This window comes from Penaeus japonicus, unplaced genomic scaffold, assembly GCF_977035675.1.
Source record: "Penaeus japonicus unplaced genomic scaffold, GWHDUDI00000001_assembly GWHDUDI00000005, whole genome shotgun sequence".
In the NCBI taxonomy this organism is placed as follows: domain Eukaryota; kingdom Metazoa; phylum Arthropoda; class Malacostraca; order Decapoda; family Penaeidae; genus Penaeus; species Penaeus japonicus.
Window position 1 is genome coordinate 12533718 of NW_028234407.1, and position 7500 is coordinate 12541217.

Consider the following 7500-nt stretch of genomic DNA (forward strand, 5'->3'; position numbering starts at 1 on the left):
ATAAATTAAAGCAACTCATAAACAAGCCTACAAGGCTTACAGAAAATACCTCATCCATATTAGATGTCATAATAACAAACAGACCCGATATCATCCTACATACAGACGCTATCCCATGCCAAATTGCTGATAATGAACTTTTGACCATCACTTTAAATATACAGAAGGCATTAAAAAAAAACTCTCTCAAAATAAACAGATTTGATGCCACCCTTCTGGATGAATATAAGCAAAAAAAGAGAAATGTAAAAGCGCTTATCAAGTGTACAAAAGCAAACTATTAAAAAAACGTGTTCAAAGAATGTAGACACGACTCTTCCGAAACATGGAAACTGGTAAACACACTAGAGCCTAAGAAAAAACACCACACAGACAGTTGCATACGTTTCAGAAACGATATAAAACATTTAAATGGTTTCTTTGCAGAAGTCGACAAACTCACCTATGAACAGACAACCGCCTCCACATCTCCACAAAGAACAACGGGAACAAGGGTCACAGTAAATACTTTCAGACCACAACCAGTAGAAATTGAAACAATACTAACAATAAAACACTTGCGAGAAACAAACTCCGTAGAAGCGGATGGTATCGCCTATCGATTCATAAAGGATGGTCTACCTGCAATTGCGTACTACCTGACAGTCATTTTAAATACATCTATAGTAACCGGTACTTATCCATCACTTTGGAAATATGGCATCATAACACCTATTATTAAATCAGGAGATAGAGATGAGATAAACAATTATCGCCCCATTACTCTACTCCTAGTAATGTCAAAAGTTCTTGAGAAAATAGTTACAAATCAATTAACAGCATCCCTGGAAGCAAATAACCTTCTATCTAACACGCAACACGGATTTAAAAGTAAGCTATCAACCGAAACAGCATTATTGAAAATTACAAATGATATTTACAGCAACATAGACAAAAAACAAATAAACTTATTCTGTGCGATTTGTCGAAGGCCTTTTGACAGTGTTAACCATGAAATTCTTCTCAACAAACTAAGAAATCGTGGGATTGATAACTATTGGTTTAGAAATTACTTATCCACCAGAACTCAGTCTGTCAAAATACGTGAAAATCTGTCGTTAAAACAACAAGTCTCATTTGGTGTTCCACAAGGCTCCATATTAGGCCCAATTTTATTTACTATTTTTATTAATGACTTGTCGACAGTTGCAAAAACTGTCTTCTTATTCAGTACGCCGATGACTCTAAATTCTATCACGCAGCCTCTGTAAACAATGTAAACGAATTAATAGAAAACACTTAACAGACTCTCACAGAAGCAATGAGTTACTTTGATAGAAATGGTCTGAAACTGAATCCACAGAAAACACAATTCCTTTTTATAGGCAGCGGTCAAAACATTGCAAAAATTCCCACAGATACAACTATAGAATTCGGAGGTTGCTACATTAAACCAAGTACCCCAGCCAAAAATCTATGAGTATACATAGACAGATACATGACTTTTGAAACATATTGACTACATTTACAGGAAACTAATGGGCACTTTAATATACCTAAATCACATGAAAGACAAAATCCCTACAGAAACAAGAATCACTGTCGTACAGACACTAGCCCTCAGTATCATCAACTACTGCCTAAACTTCTGGGGTTTTACAAACAAAACACAAATACAAAGAACGCAAAAACTGGAAGAGTAGCAATAACACACATAAACAAATTGAAATAGTTAAAAATCCAACAAAAATACAATTATGACACAAGTATACTAATCTACAAAATTATACAAGGATATTATCCACATATTGGCTCTTAACTACAAAAACCAATATCCAGATTAACAGAAATCGAAACAAGACAAAAAAAAAAAAAAAAAAGAAAAAAAAAAAAAAAAAAAAAAAAATCTCTGTATGTCAAAAGATCAAAGACAAAAACAGGGGCAAGAAATATGCAGATCCGAGGACCAATGATCTGGAACTATCTGCAACAACGTCTTTGAAATTTTTCTCACCTAAATACATTTAAAACAAAATTGAAAGAACATCTGAATTATCAGTGACATCAGGCGCTTGAACATCAGGCCAAACACGGTATTTCAGTCACTTGTAATGTCAATATGATGTCTATAGTGGCCACACATGTACTTTATATTGTCTATGTTAATACTATGTTTTTATACAATGTAAATACTATACATGTAAATAGATTAACCATTGTAATTAATGGAATAAAGTGTTTTGAATTTGAATTATATATATATATATATATATATATATATATATATATATATATATATATATATATATGTGTGTGTGTATGTATGTATATATATAATATATATATATTTTATATATATATATTATATATATATCATATATATTAAAGATACATATATATGTATATATATATATATACATACATATATACATATATTATATTATACATACATATATATACATATATATATAAATATATATGTATATATATATATATATATTATATTTATTTATTATTATATATATATTTATATTTACATATATATATATATATATATATATATATATATATAAATAGAGAGAGAGAGAGAGAGAGAGAGAGAGAGAGAGAGAGAGAGAGAGACTATATATATATATATATATATATATATATATATATATATATATATATATATATATATATATATATATATATATATATAGAGAGAGAGAGAGAGAGATTATTTATGTATATATATATATATATATATATATATATATATATATATATATATATATATATGTATATATGTATATATATATATATATGTATGTTTATACATATATATATATATATATATAATATAGATAGATAGATAGATACATAGATAGATAGATAGATATATACATATAAATGTATATATGTATAAATATATGTACTGTATGTATATATATATATATATATATATATATATATATATATATATATATATATATATATATGTATATATATATATTATATATATAAATATATATACATAAATTAATGTATAAATATATATAAATTCACATAAATACATATATAAATTTCTATACATACATATTTAAATATATATGTATATATATATATATATATATATATATATATATATATATATATATAAATATATATATACATATATGAATATAAATATATACATATTTAAATATATTATATATATATATTATATATATATATATATATATATATATATATGTTCATATATAAATATATGTAAATACATACATACATATGTGTATGTATATATATATATATATATATATATATATATAGATAGATAGATAGATAGATAGATATATATGTATATATATATATATATCTATATATATACATTTACATTATATATATATATATATATATATATATATATATATATATATATATATATATAAATGTATAATACTCTTGTTTCTGTTGTTTTTTGGGGGGGCACAAACATTTTACAATCTTAATATGCATTATAAAGCTCCTTTAGTAAATCATTTGGTGTTAAGAGGACATCAATATCTTTAAGTGACTCTTCTAGTGTTGCATTTATTGTTTTTCTAATCTATTTGATTGCGGCTAAAGTTTAAAGATCTGAGACACTTTTCTACTTCGGCTATCTGTTTTTCATTATTTTTTCTGATTTTGAACTTATTCATTGTGATTTCAATTATGTTGTGGTCTGATTGAGCTGTATAAGTTGATGATATGTTGTGTACATCTTCCCCTACACTCATATAAACAAGGTCTATTATATATTCCTCCCTTGTTGGAATTTTGATGATTTGGTTAAGATAAAAAAAATTCTTCCAAATCTAAAAGCATTCTCGTTTGTTGTTTTTCATCTTTAGTAGTACTTGCTCCTACTTTTTTTGTTTTTTTTGTTTTTGTTTCCCTATCGTTAAAGGGGAAATTAAAATCATAATAGCTTCAATTTCCTTTGTTTTCACAATGTGATTACTAATAATGCCTTTTTTTTTTCTTCTTCCTGGTTTATTTTCTTTGGTTCTCCTGTTGGATTCTCTTGTTCATTCTTTGCCTTTTAAATTTTTGGTGTCTTGCACAGCCTTTTCTGTTTCTAATTCAGCAGGCTGAGGTACGTTTTTCTTCTCTAGGCTTTTCATATTGCTCTCCTTTTAAGTCATAGATTTCATTTTTCAACATTTGTATCTCCCTCAAGCATTGAATCTTGAAGACATTTGATTCTCCATACATTTACTTAGTGTTTTCTAGTGACCATGCCCCCTTACACTTTTTGGGTGTGCTGATTTTTTGTTCTCAGATATGGCTCATTTCCTCTTTTTTCCAGTTTGTCTGACACGAGTGCAGTACTTTCCTGTACACTTTTGGCCATTGTGTCCCTATCCTTCTCAATTCTTATCAATTAATTTAAAAAAATGGCTTCTGATTTATCGTCACAACTCAGATATTTTTCTAGTTATGTTTCAAGACTAGAATTACTTTCAGTATTGATGTCTCTGCACCAGGTGCAGTCTTTCTGTATATTTTCTTGATTATTTATTTTAGTTAATTATCGATGCCTATTAGGTAGGCATTAATATTACTTATTTCCTTTTTGCTTTTCAAGAATTTTCACATCTGTGGTATTTTTCCTATCACAGGTTTGGCATACAAAGTGCTATTTTCACTGTATTTAAAACATTTTTAAGTTTTAAAGTTTCTTTTACTTCTCCATGGTCTAAACATGTAGGGTTTAAACCCTTAGAGTTATTTAAGTCTGGTGAAAATCACCTTGGAAACAGCTGGGCCACGCAGTTCATACACAGCTGACTCAGCGTTTTACCTCCCTCTTCTCTCCTTGATGCCACTTCTTTTCTTTCCAGTTGTTTTTTGTTATAATTTGTTTTATATTTTGTTTTTCCTATTTTTTTTAGATCATTCAATGCTTTGCACACTTCACTAACCTCTGTTCATTTCCTCCCAAGCCTCTTGGCAGACAGGGATGAGAAATTTAAAGACTTTTTCAGAACAATAGTTCAGCACGTTCACACTGATCAGCTGCTAAATGCGTGTGTGTGTATGTATATATTTAAATATATATATATTTATGTGAAAAAGATGATAGAATCCAGTAACACATTTAATATAGAAATACAAATCTTACATCCCTGACCAGGACTCGAACCCGAGCCGTCAAATAGACAGACCCAGCCCTGAATCCAATAGACCACGCAATCCACCAAAAGAATTGTCTAACCAGACGCCATACATCCGTCATGGAAATTTACCTATGTGCTCATAGCAAAGCAGTGATAGTGAGGTTTTACAGACAATTACCGTGGGCACTCGGCAGCAATGAATCAGAAATTCAAGTCCCAAAGCAGGTTACTGAGGTTATATCTATGTGATAAAGATGGTAGAATGCAGTAACGCATTTCATATAGAAATACAAATTTTACATCCCTGACCAAGACTCGAATCCGGCCGTCAGATTGACAGACCCGGCCCTGAATCCAATAGACCATAATAAATGTGTTACTGCATTCTACCATCTTTCTCACATAGATATAACCTCGGTAACCTGATTTGGGACTTGAATTTCTGATTCGTTGCTGTATATATATATATGAATATATATATATATATATATATATATGAATATATATATATATATATATATATATATATATATATATATATATATATATATATATATATATATATATATATATATGCATGTACATTTATATGCATGTATATTATATATATATATATATATATAAATAAATAATATATATATAGATTTATATATATATATATGTGTGTGTGTGTGTGTGTGTGTACATATATATACATATACATATATATGTCTATATATACATATATATATATAAATATATATATATATATATATATATATATATAAATATATATGTGTGTGTACATATATGAATATTTATATGTGTATATGTATATATATAATTATATACATATATGTATATATATAATTATATACATATATGTATATATATATATATATATATATATATATATATATATATCTATATATATACATATATATAATGTATATATATATATATATATATATATATATATATATATATATATATATATATGTGTGTGTGTGTGTGTGTGTATAGATATATAGATAGATAGATATGTATGTCTGTATATGTATATGATTTTCAGACTCATTTGTACAATTTTCTAATTAGGCATATATTAATCAGACATATTTAATCTTTTTAAATCGTTTCTAGATTATAAACACTGAATAATTAAACGAATAATATTATTCAATACAACATCAAATTCTGATGTGTAACAATATACCACTGTGTCATTAAATTATAGAAAAAAAAATCTGACATGGAAAAATTGAAATTCAATTGATAAATATCGTGCTTTTCTTTACATTTTAATGATACAGTTCCTTTCGAAGTCATTATATCATTTAATTGACGAGTGTGTATATGAAAACATTAACTGACAGCAGCTGGAAGGAAATTGATATATATATATATATATATATATATATATATATATATATATATATATATATGTATATATATATGTATATATGTATATATACATATATATGTGTGTATACATATATGTATATATATACATATATACATATATATATATATATATTGTGATGGGTAAGATGGATCTCGTCGTTGGCACCAGAATATGTGGCGAGCAGAGATTGTTTTAATTACCCACACATGATAAATAAAGGGTGATGTGAAACACGGTAGCTAAAACATTAATAATATATTATAACTCAAGATATATAAAGAACATTATTTACAATAAGGGGGCACAGTATATACATGCAAGAGGGAAGCTAAGCCATCGTAAAACTAACGAGATCCGAGTTATAAGTATATCGAGAACACTAAGGAAACACTGATAATGCACAGTATATGAATTAAGTCACTAAGGCACTAGAAAACAAATCTACCTGGAATCCCTGAGGAGGCGAAAAGAGAGGAAGTTCTCTCGACATGAAGGCTGAACGATTTCTGTCTGAATCTACGTATGACCTATTTTGAGGCGAGATACGAGGTCAGTTCGAGGGCAAGGGTGACCTCTTCTCCTGCTCGGCTCGGCCTGTGATTGGCCGACGGGGAATGGGGCAGGATTCGTAGCCACGCCTTCCAAGCGACTCTAAGTGGGCACTAAGGGTTGGTCCTGGAATTAGGAGACGTCGGGGGGGGGGGGGGGGCAGATCATGTGAGGTACACACATTCAGAGACATTGTATTTGATATTAATTATAATTATTTCGTAATTCCTTTCATATAAATTCTGCATCTAGTTCTATATAATTAAGACCTTGATATATATATATTTATATATATATATATATATATGTATATATATATATATATATATATATATATATATACATATATATATATATATATACACACACACAGGAGAGTAAATATTAATTACAATCTAATGTTACGAGATATATAGTACAATATATATCAGCAGGAGTTCATAA